At 41.0% G+C, this 20,910-nt stretch overlaps 1 protein-coding gene across 2 annotated transcripts in view; it reads left to right on the top strand.

Annotated features, from left to right (window-relative positions):
- Positions 1–1,649: 1,649 nt before the first annotated feature.
- The window catches only part of fhl3a (four and a half LIM domains 3a), a 41,088-nt gene continuing 21,827 nt past the window's right edge, over positions 1,650–20,910 (top strand). For both annotated transcript variants that reach the window (XM_018726986.2, XM_018726987.2), the window contains exon 1: positions 1,650–1,873. The gene's annotated coding sequence lies outside the window, so the exon portion shown is untranslated. The remainder of the gene's footprint in view (positions 1,874–20,910) is intronic.

The following is a 20,910-nucleotide window of genomic DNA, read 5'->3' as shown; positions in this document are numbered from 1 at the left end:
GACATGTATGGTGGGCTGAAAAAATGCGCTTTGTAACACACAGCTCCAAACACTGAAGCTCTGTTGTTGAGAAAGTTAAAGGGCTGGGAGCCACTGTGTTGTGGGTGAGACGTTTGTCCCATCAGGATTAACAGCTCTTCTGCAGTTGAGCATGATGTTACCCTGGAAAGATAACACATATATGAATTAAAAACTGTGAAAACTTAAACACCTATCACTTTACGCACTTGGTCCAAAGTGATTCTTTCTAAGGATCAAACTGAATTTAATGTTTCAGTGAATTCCTATAGGACATTTGTGACATTCACCTCATGTTACACATGACCCACTCAAATTTTTACAAACTTCATGTCATAGGGTTGTTCTAATTGTTTTGAACAATTTTAAAGTTAGACAGTGTAGTAAGCTACTTTAGAATAAAGCAATTACTATTCCACATCAATAAGAAAGGTAATTTTGGTAATAAACCTTTGCATGGACTTTTTTTTTCATATGTCATTCAGAGGTCATGCCTTTAGTTATAGAGCACCTAAACTGTGGAATAGTCTACCAGTTACTGTCAGAAATGCCCTGCCTGTTTCTGTTTTCAAATCCTGACTAAAGACTTACATGTTCACTCAGGCATTCCACCTCGTAATGTAATTCCACCTGCCTTGGTTGTTTATTTTATCATCTTTACAAAAATGCATTTTAAATTTACTTAAGTAACAAATTACTAACTCTGTCCTATCTTCTTGTTGAGCACTACCTCGCTACATAAGACCTGAGGAGGCCAGCCAGTGGTGACAGGCGAATCCCGTGCTGACAGAGGATGATGCCATCTGCCATGACGATCCAGACGTTCCATGCCGAACTGGAGATCCAAGATGCCATTTACCAACATTATAATTACTTGTTAAACACTGACTTACAAATTTTTACTTTCTAGAATGCCCAGGAGGGGTGGGCAACCACTGGCCCGTGGACCCCGAGAGGTTTTTTTCTCCCTCAACCTTCAGCTGGGAGTTTTTGTTCCTTTTCCCGGTGGCCAGCAGGTATACTTATAGCTCTATAAAAAGTTCTTCATTATGGTAGCCATTAGTTGACTGTCTTCTTTAAACTTTGTATCAATTTTTCTTGCTGTATGCCTGTGTTAAAGCGCTCTGTCACTGCGTGAGAAGAGCACTCTATAAAAAATAAAAATAATAATAATAATATGTAAAAACTAGTATGTTTTAACTTTTCGGTTTTCTGTGTCAGTAAATCAGTTAAAAGTCAATGCTGTTCAAACACATTTCTCGGAACCAGACATCATGTTGTACAGCCTGGTGTCCAGCACAGGTGAGCAGTCTGTGGGTCTGTTTGGCGTTTATACTAGACATCCTATGCCATGGTGGAAAAATCATAATCATAAGAGGCATCATAAGTGGTTGTAAAGAAGGAGAGAAAAAGAAAGTGATAGAGAAAAACGGAGAAAGACAGAGGAAAGGAAGAGGAGATATAGAGATGGAGGCAGGAGAGAGACTGAATAAGAGAAAGATGGAAAAGTTAGGAGAGTAATATGAAAAGAAAGGAAAAAGAGAACTAAACAGAGAAGAAAAGCGAGACAGAGAGGCGGAGATGGAGTTTAAAAAAGGGCGGGACCTCGTGACTCAACTCGTCAACTTCCTCGGCGGTGTGTAATCCTCGCACACGAGCCAGTCGGTGTATTACCAGTTGTCTCTGTGGGACTCGGAGGAAGAAGGAGGAAGGCTTAACGTTAGGGAAACGCGCTCGGTGCTCTTTGTGCGTCTGTCAGTGTGCCGTGCGCTCAGTCTGGGGAGCGCTGCCCGCGTGAGCCGCCGCTGCCACGGATGTGCGCCCGAGAGTGAAGGAGCTGCCATTGATTGCACCGGTACGTAGCAGAAACACGTCGTAGTGTGTCCACGTCTCTTACTAACACTCTACTCCAGCGCTCACTCACCTCGGACTGCGCCTCACACAGTCACCTCACAAACACACGCCAACCTTTGGAACTGATTTAAAAGTAGTATGGAAAATAACTTACAAAGAGAATCATAATGTAAATGTGTTGTTTCTGCAGTCGAGGTAAATTTTTCCACCTCACGAGAGTGTCGCCTAGTAGCCTAGTGGTCAGTGTGTGTGTGTGTCTCCAGTCAGTGTGTCTGTCTGCATTAAACTCTATTTCGACACAACAGTGAATCGAAGGCAGAGACCAGAAGGGAATGAATGAACACGAAACAAAAAAAAAAAAACATCAAAAAGTCAGGAAAAAGTTAAACGGTGATAGACACCAAGACCAGAAAAGTAGATAAACGCCAGAACAACCAATAAAAGATTAAGAACACGAGACAAAAGGCACACGGAACGGATACATGACAAAAGACGAGACAATAAAAGACCAAAAGAAAAGGGACAATGAATGAACACAAGATTTAAAACGTTAGACCTCGAGCACAGCCCCAAAATATACACCCAGTACAAGACCTAACACTGCAGTGATATAATTTGCATTCACCGCGTGCAGTTTTTCTTGAAGCCTGTTTTAAACCGGCTTGATGACAAGTTGAACATTTTGTGACATGTGTGACTTCAAGTCACCTCTCCCCTCACTTTACGGTGATTTAGTCTGAGAACGTCACAAGGAAGCAGGATATGTAGGTGTGCAAGGGAGGGGCTGCAGGTAAATCAGTCTGAGATAAGTTAGGGTGGAGACACCTTGGGTGAGTGTGTGTGCGCAGTGTAGGATGGAGAAGGTGTGTGCCACAAGAGGTCTCTTGGGTGCTTGAGGATGCTGTCACAACCTTTGTCCAAGGTGACTTACAATGTTAGATGGGGAGCTATACATTGATTAATCAATTTGTCTTGAAAAATATCCTTGCTATCAGTTTAGGTTAAGTATCTTGATCCTGCAGTAGACTTGGAATCAAATCAGGAACCTTCAAATTGGAAGACCACAGACCTAAATGTGACACTATCTGCATTCTGTTTATTGGAGCTCTAGTATGAAAATACCAAGCCTTTGGGGGGGGGGGGTTTGTGTGGAAAGGTTCTTGGTCATCATGATAGTTGAATTTTCTCTGTATAAGGGATGCTACATAGGATCTTGCAGTCACAACCCTCATTGTTTAGATTTTATTTTTTTTTTAAAATAAGCTGTATCTTACTTAGGTAAGACTGGAACATTTCTTGGTAAAGTAGCTTTGATTTGCTGGTGAATATCCCTGTATCTGTTTGCTGTGGGTTTTCCATCAAGAGGTGCATTTTACAGTGAATCTGTTTCACCTGTGACAGGGCGAAGTGTTACACTTTGGTTTGAGACCTTAGCATGTAATTGCCAGGGTGCAAAGACACTGAGCTGTCAGCTGGCTGGGGACAACAGGAAAGAGGTTATTTTTGTCACAAGAAGGCTGTCTTCTCCCAGGCTCTTGCGGATGGAATTTTTGCTCCTGTCTTTTCCGCTTTCTTGCGCTTTTCCCCTTCCCGTTCTTTATTTCTTAGTTTAAATCCCAGGCATTCCACCATAATTGCCACCAAAGCCTTGCTTAACACAAACACCAAGAAAAATCCATTCTTTTTCAATGAGGAAACTCTTCACCGGAGATTACTGGTTGTGCTGGTAATAGGTGACTGGTGTGGAGGGCTAGAGTGCAGGAAAAGTCAGCAATGACTCAGGCATAAAGCTGTTGTTAAATGTCAAGATTTATTAAAGAATTATTAAATCTTGATTTTCTAACCCCTAGAAAAATGTAGCAGTAACTTGCTTTTGCACTTGTTTTCCAAATTCCTCTATAATGTCACGTCCACTTCATATGAATATTTTCACCATGTTTTTGTGTCAACAAAAGAGTTGGTCAGACCCAGAAATGGTGGGAAAATCTGAAATGGCTGGCACATTGTTTCGGTTCTGGACAGTTTTGAACCGTTTGAATACCGTGGTTAATGCTGCTGAACCACAAGTTACACAGGCTTGTCCTGCAGGGCCAGCATTGCCCTGGTTGGAGCAGTTGCTACCACATCCCACTTTGTGGCCATATAGAAACTTGACTGTGTGACAGAGCAAAAATGAGGGCATTTCCCTGATAACATCATAACAATGTCTGACCTGTGAGGTGTCTTACTGATGCCAGAACCCTAAAACCTGTTTAGCTCTATAACAAGTCTTTAATAAAAAAAAAAAAAAAAAAAAAGAGTATTTCAGGGCAGCCGGCAGAATCGCAATACATGGAGGATTTTTTTCACAATTTCAGCAGCTGGAATTCGACCTTGCAGGACCCAGCGAGGAAGGAAAACACACTTGTTTGCTTTTTTCACTCTCTTGGTGTAGAGGCTACATGACTCTAGCAGGGGCTGACCGCAGTCATATTCTTTGGGCATGCTCTGTTTTGGGGAGGGTTGGTGCTTTTCAGGTAGTGGCCAGTGCTTGGGGGATTGTTTCTTTGTCATGCTGGCACCCCCAAAACCATCCTGTATTGGTGAAGGAGCCATCCTCTGCAGGTGATGAAATATGCAATTTCATAGAAGCGAAAATCTCCTACCCCCATCTCAGCTTGACCACAGCCCCACTTCTGATCGGCCTTCTCTTTCTGTCTGATCTGGGCAAGAGTTGTAACCTGCTTCCACTGGCTGTCTGGAACTGTGCACTTGGAGTCTGGTTGTTCCAGACCAGAATGCATTTTCTCACTCACTCCCTTGTTTATTGCCTTTGGTGCCCAAAAGAAGTGCATAAAATGAACAACCAGCAGAAGGTCATAAGATCTGTGTTAAACAGCATGATAGGGTTTATCACTTATGTGGAGTGAAAGGAGTACAGTCCAGGTCAAATTAAACTTTTTACTCTGTGGAGAAGTTACTAATAATAATAAAAAAAAAAAAAAAAAATCTGCCTTGTTAAAATTTCCTCATTAGCTGAGAATCTGTAGGAGTTCTTTCTGTTAGTGTAGTGGTTAGAGCTGCTGCCTTTGGGCCTAAAGGTTGCGGGTTGGGTTCCCGTCTCCATCTGCAATAACCTTGAGTAAGGTATTTAGCCTAAAAATTGCTCCAGTAAAATTACCCAGCTGCATAAATGGGTAAATAATTGTAAGTAGCTTAACACTGCAAGTTGCTTTGGAGAAAAGCCTCAGCTAAATGAATAAATGTAAATGTATTTAGACTGAAACCGGAGTTCAACTGAGACTTTAATTCTTAAGTTTGGGAGGACAGAGATTAGAATGGCAGACACCGTATGATGGCAGCATGGTGGGAGCAAAATGGATACAGTAGCTAGCACTTCAGTGATGTGTGGTAGTATGACCTTGTGAAAAGTAGTTTTGAGCATGAACTGAAATCCTCTGACTTCTTCTAATATCATATTGACATGTCCCATGTATGCCAAAGATTTTCTTTGGCTGAGATTGTCTCCAGAAATTGTCCAGGAGGCCAACTTTTTCTTCTGCTGACATCGCTCCTAAGCCACACAACAGCACTTCCCCTCCTTTTGAAATCCCAAGCTCCATAAATAGGGAGATGGGCACGTGGCTAGAGTGGGGCTGACTTGCAGTGTTGAATTGTGGGAAATAGCGGTCTGCTTCCTGCACCGGGGGCCAGCCAGGTGTTTAGCAACGTTGTGCAGGAGGTGCCATTTCCCCTCCTGCTTTTGTCGGCAAAGGGTGCAAAAGCCCAGCCTGCCCTGTAATGACCCCCATGGGAAGTGAGGCCCTAACCTCCCTGACCGGGTGTCTGTCTCTCATTCTTGTTCTCTTCCCCCCTTTATCTCATTGGGTTCCTTGGGGCCTTCTCAGCTGTCCGCTTAGGCAATTAATGTTTGTTTTTGTGTTTTTTAACCTCTCTGCCCCCTTCTTTTCCTCCTCCCTTTGTTTTTTTCCACCCTGCCTTGTTTTCTCACTCCTTGTTTCCTTCTCCCCGGCTCTCTTTCCTCCCCTCTCCTCCCATGATGGGCCAGGTTTGCCTTACAGGCAGTAGCTGAAGGTCCTTGTGGGAAGCCATGTATACCTGGCATCGAGACGAGGCTAGCAGGACAAATAAACTTAAAAGACAGGCAAGCTGGGGGCTCTCATCACCTGTATATTTCAAACTGGCAGACAAGGAGGTGCTTGTCTGCTCTGGACGTTACCATCCTATACCAAGACACTATGTTTTAGCAAAATTTACGTTGTTTACTCCAGGGCCTGATTATCTGACCCCTGGAGATAGCTATGGCACTTAGCATAAACATTTTAAGTGCCTTCAAGTCAGTATGAACTCGTGGCAACTCTGTTTATTGTTGCCCTAAATTATGTTTGGTGTGCACCTAAATAGGGGGCGTGGTGGTGCAGCGGGCTTGGCCCAGTCCTGCTCTCCAGTGGATTTGGGGTTTGAGTCCTGCTTGGGGTGCCTTGCGACGGACTGACGTTCTGTCTTGGGTCTGTCCCCTCCCCCTCTAGCCCTGAGCCCTGTGTTGCAGGGTTAGGCTCCAGCTCACTGCGACCCCTCTCGGGACAAGCGGTTTCAGACATTGTGTGTGTGTGTGTGTGTGTGTGTGTGTGTGTGTGTGGCTAAATAGTTAATGTTTGATAGAGGGCTCCACAGTTATGATTATTGTATCAATCCCAGCATACCTTAGAGAAAGGAATAAATCCAAATGAAAAATTATGGATATGACCCTACAAACCCTAACTTTCCTAATTTGGTATGATGTTTCCTTCTCTGTAATTTACCCCTAACATGTATGTCCTGTACTTTACTTTTGTGCTTATGTGATTACGCATGTGCTTTCAGTATGCAGGTGGATATTATGCTATATGTCAACGACAGTATAACCATGTATGGATATCTTATATGTGTGTTTTTGGGTGAGAAAGTGTCTGTATCTGTGAGTATGGTGGCAAACCTCCTGTGAACATCTGCTGCTGAGTGTGACAGCCTGGTGGCCATGACACTTTTACCTCTATGCTGTAGCTGCTGCAAATCTCATGAGTGAAAATAATAGCACAGCTTGAAAATATAATACTATCCTGTATTTATATTATTATCTATTAGCATTTTAACACAAGTTTCTAAAATTAGTGAAATACGAAAGCCGTATTGTACAATATAGGAGTCATGTATATTAATTGTTTTTATATCCTTATGGTTTATATAATACAGTATATTTGCAACTTATGATGAGGTCATCAGAATGGAAGATAACCCATCATAAGTCTAGGGCCAACTGTAGGATAACTGTTTAGACAGGGTGGTATGTAGGGGGTGAGAGAGCGGGGGATGAACTTCAGTACATAGTTTTGTTTTCCTTTTCTTTTGTTGCTTGGTTGTCACCACCTCTGTTTCAGAGCCAAATTAGGATTCCAAGTGCTTCTAACCACCATTACAACATAGTAGCACGTCTGAGCTTGTAATAATTGAGTTACTAATAGCCTGTAAAAAATGATGCAGATGTGAATGTTGTAAATTCTGCAGCTGTCGGGTAAAAATTTTTTTTTGAGTGATTTTCCAATGAAGGTGAACATTCAATGCACATAAACACATGCAGGGGACAGGTTTGGACAGAACTTTTCTGAGCAGTTGAGAACATGGGAATTGGCTTGGAGCAAGTTTCTCGCTCTACAGCACAGGCTGGATTATCATGTCATTGGCACAGTTCTGCAAAGGCCAGATAACAGGCATTGCCATGTCCAAGACCAGCACTTTGTCCGCAAGGAAAGGAGATTGATGCAAGGCATCTCAGGGTACCTCCCTCATCCTTCCCTGCTAATCTCCCTCCATGTGTTGAGTAGATAGACAGAAAGCCTATCAGCTGTGGGCGCAAGAGGTTAGAATAGGTCACACATGTTAGAAGTTTGTCCAAACTGCCTGTTCAACCCACACTTGCAGCCTCTGCTCTGATTGAAGGCAAGATGACTAAACAAGTGTGGGTATTTTGATGTTATCTGGTGGCATGGTCCTTGTATAATTTTGTGTATTAATCAGCACTTTGTGCTTTTCTTTTTTGGATTTATAAATGTACATCTTTATGCAAATAAAAGATAAAATTAGGTTATGTATTAGCAGCCCAAATGAGAGCGTTGTCTTTGTTTCTTTTGAAATGCATAATATTTTGAAAGTCAGAGGTTTTTGCAACTGGATTTAATTGAATAATGATAATTACTACTGCTATAATTTAACAATCATTTTATAAGTGAATCAGGGTTTTACGAACCCTACATAATCAATCCAGAGTCTTTTCATGTACAATATTTAATCAGATTTTTATTTTTTTTTTCTTTTCTGTTGAGGTTTTTTTGATCCAGAAAGCTGAGCTTCAAAGTAACCTGAGATGAGCAGCTGTAGCCAGTGGCCCTAGACCATGGTGGCAGTGCAGTTCACGCCAGTTCACACTAGTTCTCTCAATGGCATTTCAGGGCCGTACGAATCACCCCCACCTCCGATCCGCTTACTCATGAAGATTCCTCTGAATACCAAAGACAAATAAATCCAGTGTGAAAACAAAGCAGGACTTGCAGACAGGGCCGTGCTGATTAAACAGCAGAAGCTGCAAAAACAAACAGGAGTTATATCTCATTAACGGCAAGGGGCCCCAGGCCCAATATGCTCTCAGTCACTACTGAGTGCAGAGAGAAATGGGAACATGGAGAGATGCCCGATAACAGGGTGTAGCTCGTTCTTGGACTTTGGTCCGGTTTATTTATTATGTGTTCTAAGTCAGAGAAAAAGTTGACCACCAAGCAAAACCTATACTGAAAATTGTCACATTCCATTGGTCAGTGAATGTTGGTCTGAAATTATTTGTGTGTGTGTGTGTGTGTGTGTGTATGTATGTATGTATGTGTGTGTGTGTATATATATATATATATATATATATATATATATATATATATATATATATATATATATAAAAAAACACATTTCCACTGATGGTAAATGCGTTGTCTTGTTCTATCAACTTGTGTTTCTAGAGTAGACTGACATCCTGCAGTTTTCTGAAAGGTATTTTACTGTCTTCAACAGTTCAGGACACAACTTTACTGAAGACTTTACTTATGTTGGAGGCGCGCACACACACACACGCACACACACACACATTTTCTGAACCGCTTGTCCCATTTGGGGTCGCGGAGAGCCGGAGTCTAACCTGGAAACACAGGGTGTAAGGCTGGAGGGGGAGGGGACACACCCAAGACAGGATGCCAGTCTGTCACAAGGCACCCCAAGCGGGACTTTGAACCCCAGACCCACCGGAGAGCAGGACCGGTCCAACCTACCTTTGCAAAGTAATATTTTTAAAATACACTGTCTTGCAGTTCTAATAGGATTTGGTGGTTAGAGAATATATACTCTTTGATATAAAAATTTTACAACATGAAACAATTTTCACTATAACAGTTGAGGATTTTCAAAGGTCAGTATATGCAACAAGTGACTGTGATCTGAAACCTTTAAAACCAACTCATACTTCTCAGTATTTCATGCTTCAATTATCATGAAACAGGGTTGCCACCTTTTTTCTTGTTTAATACTGTGTTAAGCAGTGAATCATGGTTGCTGATATTATTGGGTGATGATGTGTGTTTGGGGGGGGAGGATATGGAAGAGCACACAAGTTTAGTGAGATTAATAGTTTAATTTATACTACAGAGATGCTTTTTGGCAAGTTTCCTGTTAGCATCTTTCTTACTTGCTACATATTGCTGGATTTGAGCACTAAAGCTCATTATTTGATTTTGAAATTGAGTTAAGCCTACCTTGTGACATGTGATGTGCAATTTGCACAAATAATATGGATGTTGCTGCCCAATTTGGGAGTTACTGTGATGTTGCTACAATGTTAAAAAAGATTACTTAATTCAAGGTTAGTTAAGATAATTAACCTGGTAGGAGTAATAAGCGCTCAGTACTGGGCTTCTGAGATGGAGTGAAGCTCTTTTAAACTTTGTGTTGTTCACACAAAGCTCTTTGCAGAGGCTGAGATATTGTTGGCAATATTAAGAGGCAAATGTGTTGCTCCTAACCTGATAAGGGAGCACAAATGTTTTTGGCACATTCAGCTATTGTACCCTGACAAAGTGCAACTACAGTAGAACTGTCTATGTTTGGCATGTTCAAATACCATGAATGGTGGGCGCAGAGCGCTTAATGGGGGAACAAGCAGAGATCCGTGGGGCTACTTTGTGTAAAGCCACTGCAGCATTAGCATACTTTTTGCCCCTCTGTTCATTTGCTCCCTTACGAGGGAGCAGGTGGGCTTGCCAGGGAACTACTGCAGAAGAGTAGTGGAAATGTTGTGTACTCAAGGAGGGACCATACAGGCTTTGCAGCACTTAGCTTCACTCCATCTCAGAAGCCCAGTACTGAGCGCTTATTACTCCTACCAGGTTAATTAGCTTAACTAACCTTGAATTAAGTAATCTTTTTCTCTAAATCTCTAATCTTTCTCAATGTAATGCGCAAATTGTTTTTTTGCTGAGATGTATGTCGCTTTGGACAAAAGTGTCTGCTAAATGAATAAATGTAAATGTAAGTAATGAATGAAGAATGACTGTTTATCCTTCCATCTGCCATGACATAATCATAGATTGGTGGCATGGTTGTTATCCTTACAGACCGAGCACAACAACCTTGTGCTTTTACCACTGACATCTTGGGCAAAAGTGGAGGAAGAACAGACTTGCCAGAGCCAACCCACAGGATACATTCCAAAAAATCAATTTAAAAGCCCTTCTTGTTCCATCACACTTGTTTTTGCTTGTGGAATTTTTGTTTTGTTTTTGCAGCTGTGGGCAAGCATTACTAGTTGTGGTTCTTTTTAGTTTTTAAACACTTGCAAACCCAGCTTTGTTTGACAAAAACTGGTAAACAGTGAAATTGGGATTTTTACACGGCTCTTCCTAATCACTCTGCCTGAGAAACATAGGGCTTTCACTGTAGCAGCAAGATGAGACAAGCCAGACATGCTATATGAGAGTTGGGAGAGGACCACAAATTTGTCTGAGTTGAAGGTTCCTTCTCCTAGTATGTAAAGCTGACAGAGGGGGGTCCCTGTAATACTGGGTATCTGTTTCCATGGATGTAGAGCAATAGAGATACAGCGTTGCCTCTGCCTTCTATGAACTGAGGGGTGTGGGGTGACATTGGCAACCCCAAAGAGGAACCGACACAAGGCCACATTCTCCCTGCACCCAGCCCAAGCCCTTGAATGGGAAGAACAATTCTCTCCATGTCCATAAAAGGATTTGGGTTCCTGGATTTTTGAAGATGACGGTGATTTATGATGGAGGGTCTGGATGAGTCTTTAGCAGCAGGAGGTCAGATGTAGTGGAGAGAGGGGGACAGTGTGAACAGGGTAAATGGAAACGGAGCACATGCCATTAGCTTACAGGTGCATAGACCTATTAAAAGTGAAATGTATGGCACAATAAAGGAACATACAGTTCAGCACAAACAGTTCTGTTTAGAAATTAATTTGAAATGAGCAGGTCAGGGGAGTCTCTGAAGAGCTCAGCCAGCCAACAGGCTTTCATCTCTCTGTATGCATAATGTATGTTTTTCATTATACAGGTACAGTGTTTGTCCAAAATATGCCACATTTTAAGTAGATATGCAGTTTGTTTTGGAGTTTCTTTTATTGTCAGTTTTAGGCCATTTTTTTCTGTTGTTTCATCTGTTTTTCTCTTTACCTTCCATGGCCCAGGATTTCCCAGATGTGCCCTTACTCCCACCACCCTCTTCACCCCTCTGTAATCTCCATTTCCTGTTAGTTTGTCTCTTTTATTGTAACTGTTGCTGTGGCCACAAGACAAGCTCTACATTGAAAGGATGTGACCCTAATAAAAGCCTCATTGTTTTACAGATCTTCTCCCATCTAGCCTCTGCCTCAAAGTAAATTCTTTCCTTCACAATTCTCTCCTTCCTCTGCTCCCCAATAATGTTACAGCACACTTTGAAAAGCTAGAACTTTAACCAGATTATGAAATTTACTGAACAGCTGGCTGTATACAGATGCTTTGCTGCTATGAACTGGAAATTTACATTTATTCATTTAGCAGACGCTTCTCTCCAAAGCGACGTACATCTCAGCAAAAATACAAATTTGTGCCTTACATTAAGAGAAACAGATATAGCTGCAGACATGTGATTCTTAAGTAAACCTAGTTTGTTACTTTCCACTTGATCCACTGATGTTCATTGTTCGAGTAGGTGCATAAAATGCTGGATGGATGAATCCTGATAACCTTCCTACAATTTTTTTTTGGATATATAAGGTACACAAACTTTTACATACAATGCAGGAGTAGCAGCTGTGTAAAGGCTTATCTGGGGATGATCATAAAGTTACGGTGCATGAACATTTACATCATACATGAGCTGGAGAGATCCTGGGCGAAGTGAGTCCGGAAAGGGTGAGTTTTCAGAAAATGAATAGATCTTGATTTAGCTGATTGAGCTAGACCTCTCAGGTCAAGTCTGAGTTGTTGCTGCCGATGCATTTGCTGTTCTTGCTGTTATGGTCATCTTAGTTATGGAAGGCATCCTACCATGAGCCCCAAAAGACTTTGTCCACTCCTATTTGTATTTTATATACCACATCTGTTTCTCGGTTGCCAAGCAAACCATGCCTGTGGTCATAATGAGTTGGCCTCAGCTTGATAGGATTTCTTTCCATCCGTTTGTATTTTGGGTGTTCTGTTTTATCAGTGCTGAAGGAGAAGCAGTGGACAGTCCTGTGAAGCATCTTTGAGTACTGGTTACAGCTGGAATATGTGTTGTCTGTCATCACAGGAGAGCAAATAATGTGAGCCACCACACAATGTTCCTTGGTGGATTGCAGAAAGGTGCTGTTGAGAGTTTGTTTTGAAGCTTATCTGCCATGTTGTTTAGGTTATGTTTTGCCAAATGGATGGGTTCACTTTAAAGTTTGACATTTGAGGAGTATCAGATGATATTAATATTCCAGTCCTCTGGATTGTCCTGGCCAAGTCTGCATTATGCAATCACTTACTAATCCAGGGAAAAACGACATGAAAATAGCTGGCTCAAGAATCCTCGAAAGAAAGCTAATGCAATATTTCACATGCCGCCTTTGCTGTGATGATGACGACATGTTATCCCCTGACCTATCCTTTGAGTTAAACCCCACTGCAAAGTTCTGAGGAGACATACTGGTATTGCTCCGAAGGTATGTGGTCTGCTAAATCAAGATTTACTGACATCAAAGGTAAGATTAAGTATTCTAGACTACCACTAACACTTTCTTTGAGGTAGACAGTTCACATTTCGCTTTTGCATAATTAAAATCAAGGCAGTACTGAAACATAGGGTCTGTTTCAGTGTAAGTCTGTCTAATTTTTTGATAATTTTGCATCACACAACTGCTGAGAGGAGGAGTGATAGGGCTGGTATGGTTCTCTGAAGTGACAAAAGCAGGATTAGGAATGCCCTCTCAGGTTTCTCTTTCTGATTTCCCTCTTTGTCAGTTGACCCATTCCTACTGTTAGGAAAGGTTTAAAAGATTCAGTTAATCAAAGGATCATGGCATGCAGAAGTGTGCACATTGTCCATTGACATCACATGCCATGCCAGTATATCTGTATTAATTATTTACTGTACCATTTGTAGCAGTAGGTTGGGTTCCTCCTGTGCAATTTGAAGATTTAAATGCTGCTCTGGCTGTAGTACCCTTGATAAAGGGGCATAACCTAAATTCATAACGATAAAGGGCTGTCTCATTGTAAGCTGCTTATCAAACTTTGTAAGTTTCCTTAGACTAAAAGATCAGCTAAATAAAGAGTAATAATTTGACACATGAGCTTATCAACATTGTTTCAAGTGCTTTGGCTTTGACTCTCTGTTGTCCAGTTATGTATAAACATTAAGCTTTGCTGAATTCAAGAATGCAAGGGATTGTTCAGAAGAGAAATTGTGTCCTCAGTGGCTGGATATTTGCTACGTATCAAAGACACACATAAGGCTATGTTGGCGCTTCAAGCCCACTCTTATCTGGGATACATTTTGGCTCCCATAGAGCAGCTGTGTGGCTGTGTCCTGGTTTCCGTCAGCTCTGCCATATGTCTACAATTCTGCCATCAGAAAGGAGGTATGAGTGAAGGGGTGGGGGCATTAGACAACCACATCCAAGGGAGGAAAGTGAAATGAAAACAAAGTAAATAAAATGAGATCCCGCTCAGCGTGAAAGCACCACAGGGCATTACCTCACTTGAAAAAAATGTTACCCTCTGCCTTTCTCCTAGTGCTTTTTTGTCTTAATCCTAGTAAATGGAAACCTTCTATGGCAGTTCTGGAAAAATACATGGTATATATAAAGGAGGACCTGTTTGAAACTGCAGGGGAATGGCTGCGCTGTGTGCTGCTTCAGTTTGAGAATACACCAGGCATATCAACACCACAGGTACCACATGCAGTTCCTATTCAGTTTGAAGATGGTGTGCTTGGTGGTGACAAAAGCATTAATAATGGTAGCACTCACCTGCATAGTGTATTTTTCCTTCCATGAGTTATTTTATCTACATGTGATTCATATGTTGCCTCCCTGGCTTTCACCCACTAGACCACAGAAATCTGGGGGATTGAACCTGCATCTGGAAGTCCAATTGTGAAATTGTGGATTAATTACACTGGGGTGAATTGTAGCTAATAGCTTATCTGTTAAATGTTTTCTGTGATTAAACCATTGCGATTCAAATTTAGAACAACTATGGTCCACACACATTTTACTGAGAAAGCCAAAAAGACTACTGCTCGGTTGTTTGGTCATTCCTCCCTGAGGGGGTTGAGAACACTTCTAGCTGTTCTGTGAATTCAGGTTGATTTATAGATGTCTTTGACACATCTTGGTTTCACCCCCAGACCTTAGTCTGCTCTCAGAGCTGAAGTATGCCAGAGTGACATCTGAACCTACAATTCTTGACTGGGTGACCTCACAACACTACAACTATGTTTGGTCTCACGCCCACATGAGGGGCGCCATTCAGCCAACAGACACTGCTCTTGGCACATTGGTTGTGATTTGTGTCAGTTTCGCCAAACAACTGTGAAATGAATGGATGTAGTGGTAAAAAAGAGGCCAAGACAGAAGCTCAAAGATCTGTTTTTCTCTAGGTGACTGAAGGACAGATTTTCATGGTTTTCACCTCCTCCCTCAGTTTTTCCTCCATGAACTGAAAGGCAGGCAGTTGCTTGTCTGTTTTCATGTCTGTTTCTTACTGGCGACGGGAATGGAAACACATTTCCAGTGAAGCAAATGAGGCATGTAGAGTTTGTGTTTTAGTGTTCGATGTTGTGTTTTGGGTCAAAAGGACAGGCTGGTCGTGGCTTGGCACTCGTGTGGCATAAGTGTGCATAGCTCAGGGGTTTTACAGGCGATATCGTAGTCCACTGACTTATCATACAAACTTGGATGCTGCTTGCTCTAAGTTTTTTTTTCAACATTTTAATTTTTATCTCATCAACTTTTACCTCATACCAAATTTAGCTTTTCTTGTGGTTGATTTACATATTATTTCTTCCAGCCCTAATGTGATGCTACTAAAAATAGCAAATGCACAGTATAGGATTATAAGAGCTAGGTAATGAGATGAGAATAATGTTATCCAGGAACAGTTAAGTAAAAAAAAAAAAAAAAAAAGCCATTATACAAGTATCATGTTTGTTCATGAACCCTTATCAAAATGGTGTGCCACAGGTGGTCTGCATTTAATGTGATATCAGCTTTATGTGTCATGTCAGTAAAGAGGGTATGGAAACTAAACATGATCTATAGTCAGACCTGATGAGAAATCCTTCAAATTTTGCAGAACAAACTGGAAGGGATCATTGGTTCAGTACTCCAGGCAGAAGTTCTGTTATGTCTTTGTCAAATCGTCTTCCCCAAGCTGCTTCAGTAATTGCCTCGCTCTGTAAACCAGGTTCCAATACATTGGATGAAAGAGCCCACTAAGCTGAAAATTAACGTAATACAATGGCATGCAGATTCAACTCTACAATTATCTCGCAGCTGGCAGACAGTTTCTGCCTCCAAGTTTATTTCGCTGTGTTCCTCTTCTGGCTGGTATCTCACGGAGAAAAGTATCTACCCTCTTTAAAAGTCACTCAGTGTGTGTTGAGGTAGTGTATTAGTATTTGTGAGTTAACCAGTTTTGTTTAGCAGTTCAGTATGAAATGTTCTCTTCTGGTTTGGGGAAAAGATAGTAAAAAGAATCTTTTAATTGGTGAACCACACTCATGTCCTTGACCAACTTTGTCTGTTATGCTGGACAATCACCGTGGTCCCAGTCATTATGATCCAATAGATTAAGTCAGATTCCGTGTTTGTTTATGCATACAGTTGTATGCAGAAAGGGGTGTGCCTGACTAGTGCATCAGGAAAACACTGAAACTCACACACTGTGAAATCCTTGGAAAACTTGGTGGACCTCTATATCCCATTCTAAGATAGTGCCCATCTGCTATGTTTGGTCCTCAGTGTCCAGTTTCTTTTTTTTGTAGACACTGAGGACCAATCATAACAGATGGGGGTGGAAAACTTATTTCCTGTTATAAACTTAGAGGTTCCTCATGCACTTATGTAGAGAACTGATAAGTCAACAACAAGCTTTTCATGTCTTCACTGTTACATAAATGAGACCAGTGTGTTTACACTAATCCAGTGTGTTAATGTTATTAATTTTCAGAGGTCAGACTCTGGATTTGAAAAATGCAGGCACATGTATATTCTTAGAAGAACAGAACTGGGTTTAATTCATTACAGGAGACATAAAATTCATAACACAAACATTCCCATAAGTTTTTGACTCCTTTGTATTAAGATATCTAATCTGTAGTATACTGTTCATCCTTGGTTCACTAGATTTTATTATGATAATAACTTAGTGTCTAGGACAGGTGGTCCGATTCAAACCTGAGGCCTTTTAGTGCCAGGTGGAAGCTACAACCACTATGCTACCTGCAACACCTGTTGTAGAAAACATCTATTCATCATGCAAAACAATAGCTGTAAGACATATGTTCAAATTTAGGTGCTATGACAAGTGCTCATCCACGTTTACATGGCATGTCATGGTGTTCTGCTAATCTTAAGGAGCATTGAAAGATTGCTGTGCCTAAATGCTAAACATCTTGGTGAGGAAATTTTTAGTACATTCTCAGATGTTGAAGTGGTCCCACATAAAACATTGCAAATGTTTTACCAGAATGTTAATGGTTGCCATGAAGTCATGGGGTGAAGCAAAGAGAGCTGTCAGTATAGAGTGGTTTTACTATGCCAGGGTGTGCACAACTGTTTACAGGTTGCCACGGAGAGGAGTCAAAAATATATATACTGGATCTAAAATAAAATGGTCCCTCTTTCTAGTCATTTCCTATTTGGCATATTATATAATGGTTTTTTTCTTATTTATTTATTTATTTTGCTGCCAAAGTCAAATAATGGTGATGAACATGAGACTGATTTCCTGGTAGAGATCATAACATGGTTGTAAAGATAGAAATAATGTGCATTATTGTGGATAAATTTAGTGCCTCTGACTGAAATTTAAAGTATGAAGCATAATGGAGAATGGGGGGATGATCAGTTGAAATCAGGAACCTACAGGTTTTCTTCTGTCTAATGGTCAGAAGACCTATGAAGCCTTTCCTACTAGATTTGTTTGGCAGTTACACATACCCCAGAGCTGAATGCTGTTACAATTCACATAATTGCTGTCTGTTCCATGATACTGATTGAGTGGTTCATGAGCCCTCATAGCAGGTGGGGAAGAGAATGTGGCAGTAAATAAGCTCTGTGTGCCTCATCACTATGGTTTCTGAATCCCGTAAAGTGGAATATGATGGATTTGCTGAAGAGAACTGGGTGACGCACAATCCTATTACTGGGGAAGTGCCAGGTCAAAGACAGACATGATGGCCACAGGCCTCTATGAGCATGAAGGGGGTAATTTTGCTTTGTTGGTGTCACTGTGGCATGCAGTGACCCCACTGGGGCACTGGTGGTTGGGAACCGTACCCCCACACATCAAATTTTTTGTGTTGTTTCTTGGGATAGGTGTCTAAGGCTACACAAGCAGCTGGGATCAACAGGGTTGGTTGTTTGTGTGATTCCTGCTGAATACCGAAGTCTTCTGTGGATTCTGCGCAATCAGTCTGTTATATAGTTGAACTGTCAAGCTTGCTTCCAACTGATTGAGTCCAGTCTGAATGAGAGGAAATGCCATAATTATGTAGTGATGCACATTGCTTTTAGAGGATCTTACCAGCAGAGGTATTTTCTTAGTCCCAACAGCTAAGCAGCACAAAACATTTACACTTACATTTATTCATATACAATGATTATTGTGTAGTGTTTAGCTGACACTTCTCCAAGGTGAACCACATTAGATTGATTCCCAATTAGCGATATGAGTCAGCCATAAAAGATCCGACATAGGTGACTGATAATGAGTTTTCAAAGCAACATGCAGCAACTAACAGAGTTCCAGAGGCCAAATTATCAATGCCCAGATTGCAGGTGCATTGTCACAGACAGTGAAAAATAACTATTGGAACAGTTTCCAAAATAATGACAGCATGTACCAACTATGGACAAATTGTATCGTTAAAGAGGAACAGTGGTTGAAAGTCACAGCTCTCTGACAAGGATAGATGGACACTTCACATGAAAGTTGCTGAATGCCACAGAAGTTCAGCCTCAAAAATGATCACAGAGTTGAATCAGCACCTCTGTGGCCCAGTCTCACCAAAAACTTTGTGAGATTCACAAAACTGGCATTTGTAGCAGGCTTGCCTTTTAAAAGCTCTTTCAGCTAGTTCAAAGATGCATAACCTGGTGTAAAGAGCGCAATACCATGACCCCTGAACAGTGGCACCCTATTACCAAACGGGTTTACATTTAGAGAAAGCCAATGGATATCTTTAACCCACAATGTCTGTTGCCATCTGTTAAAAATGGTAAGGGATCTGTAATTGTATGTCCCGCTATCTTGTAGGAGTCATTAAGTTCAATTATTCTTATGCATGGTTTATAAAGCCCAAGGAATATGAGGCATTTTGCTGGACCAGGTGCATCCTATGGTACAAACACTGTTCCCTCATGATGTTCCAACATTCCAGGACAATGATGCTCTGACACACACACTATTAAACAAATTCAAGAGAGGTTTCTTGAACACCAGGATGAAGTCATGGCATCCTCAGCTACCAGATCTAAACATCACTGAACCTTTATGGGAAGTTCTGGAGCTCAGAGTGTGAGGTAGATTTCCACCTTCTTCATTCCTGAAAGAGCTGGGGACTTTTCTTGAAGAATGGTGCAATATTCCAGTACACACAGTTCAGGACTTGTGTGACAGCATTTCAAGACTGATTGAAACTTCTCTAAAGGCAAAGGGTGGCTCTTGTCCTTTTCAGGGCCTTGATATTTTTTCATTTTTTTTTCTTTTTTTTTTTTAAGGAAATTATTTTGTCCAGACCTTCTACATATGCACTACAGCTAGGTTAGTCACCAATTTACCTGATGCATGTGTCTTTGGACTGTGAGAGGAAAGCAACATGAACACAGGGAGAACATGCAAACTACACAGACTTAGTAGGGATCAAACAAACATTGGATCACAGAGCCCAGTTACTGTGAGATGCAATATTATGTTATGTGGTAAATGTTAATTTGCATTGTTTTTGGTTTTGTCTTGACTCTTCTGTTTTAATTGCATTAAAGGTTGATATATAAAAATTAAGTATTATATATACAGTACTGTGCAAAAGTCTTAGGCTCTTTGATGTTTCACAAAAGTATTTGTTTTAGACTATTTAATGTCTTCTGCATTAGTGTCAATGGGAAAGAGCATATTTTATATTTCGAAACATTCCGTTTGCAAAAAGTTACAGTATTACAGTATGAATTTTGTATGTTGTTAAAGATAGAGAGTACACACACACACACACACACACAAACATACACATGCTGTCTGAGACTGCTTGTCCTGAGCAGGGTTGCGGCAAACCGGAGCTTAACAGAGTAACATAGGGCGCAAGGGTGGAGGGGGAGGGGACACACCCAGGATGGGGCACCAGTCTATCGCAAAGCACCCCAAGCAGGACTCAACCCCCAGATCCACCAGAGAGCAGGACCCGGCCAAGCCCAGCGCGACCCCACTCAGGACAATCGGTTGTTGATGATGGATGGTTACTAAGCTTTGTAGGAAGTTTATTAATTAAGAGCATTATTTTTGGAAGTATTCTCACTTTACAGCTTTTTTCCTCCAGCCAAGTGCCTAAAACTTTTGCACAGTACTGTACATATTTTTTTTGTGCATTTGTCTAATGTACATAATGGAAATTGCCTTATGTTATAACTGTTAACCACTGATATAATTCTTCATGTTTTAATGTAACTGGTTGATGTTTTAGTATAAATAGGTATCAGCTTTGGAGCTCAGGAATGCATAACATTTTTTTTTTTACAGTTGAAACTAATGGTCATTCCATCCTTCAGTTATGAGAAGTCATGTTTCAAAGGCTTTAAGACCTCATTACCTTTCTTCAGTGGAAGTAGGTTGTATATGTATGAGGTCTACTTCAGGTGTAGGAGACCAGCAAGGGTCAGCTGAGCAAAATTCACTAGGTTTAATGAACAAAACAAAAATAACAACCAATGACATCTAACAGTGGTTTTTATCATATCAAAAGAGCAAACTTTTGAATGCATGACAGGAGCTCTTCAGAAAAATAGAAATAAGAGTGAGAACTGTCCTCAGATCAGAGAAGCTGCTTTACATAGATTCATCTTTATTCCTTTCCCATCTAGCTTTTGTCAGCTGTTAAATATTACAGAAAAATATATAAACTTTATGAGCAAGCAAATCAAAGGCTGGGGAAGAAGGCAACATTAAAGAGATGGCTGAAGAGATGGAAAAAGAAGAGACCACATAACCAGATGGGACAAGATTT

The sequence above is a fragment of the Scleropages formosus genome, chromosome 18, assembly GCF_900964775.1.
Source record: "Scleropages formosus chromosome 18, fSclFor1.1, whole genome shotgun sequence".
Lineage (NCBI taxonomy): Eukaryota > Metazoa > Chordata > Actinopteri > Osteoglossiformes > Osteoglossidae > Scleropages > Scleropages formosus.
Note: the sequence above shows the minus strand (reverse complement) of the source record. Positions and strands in the feature narration are given on the sequence as shown.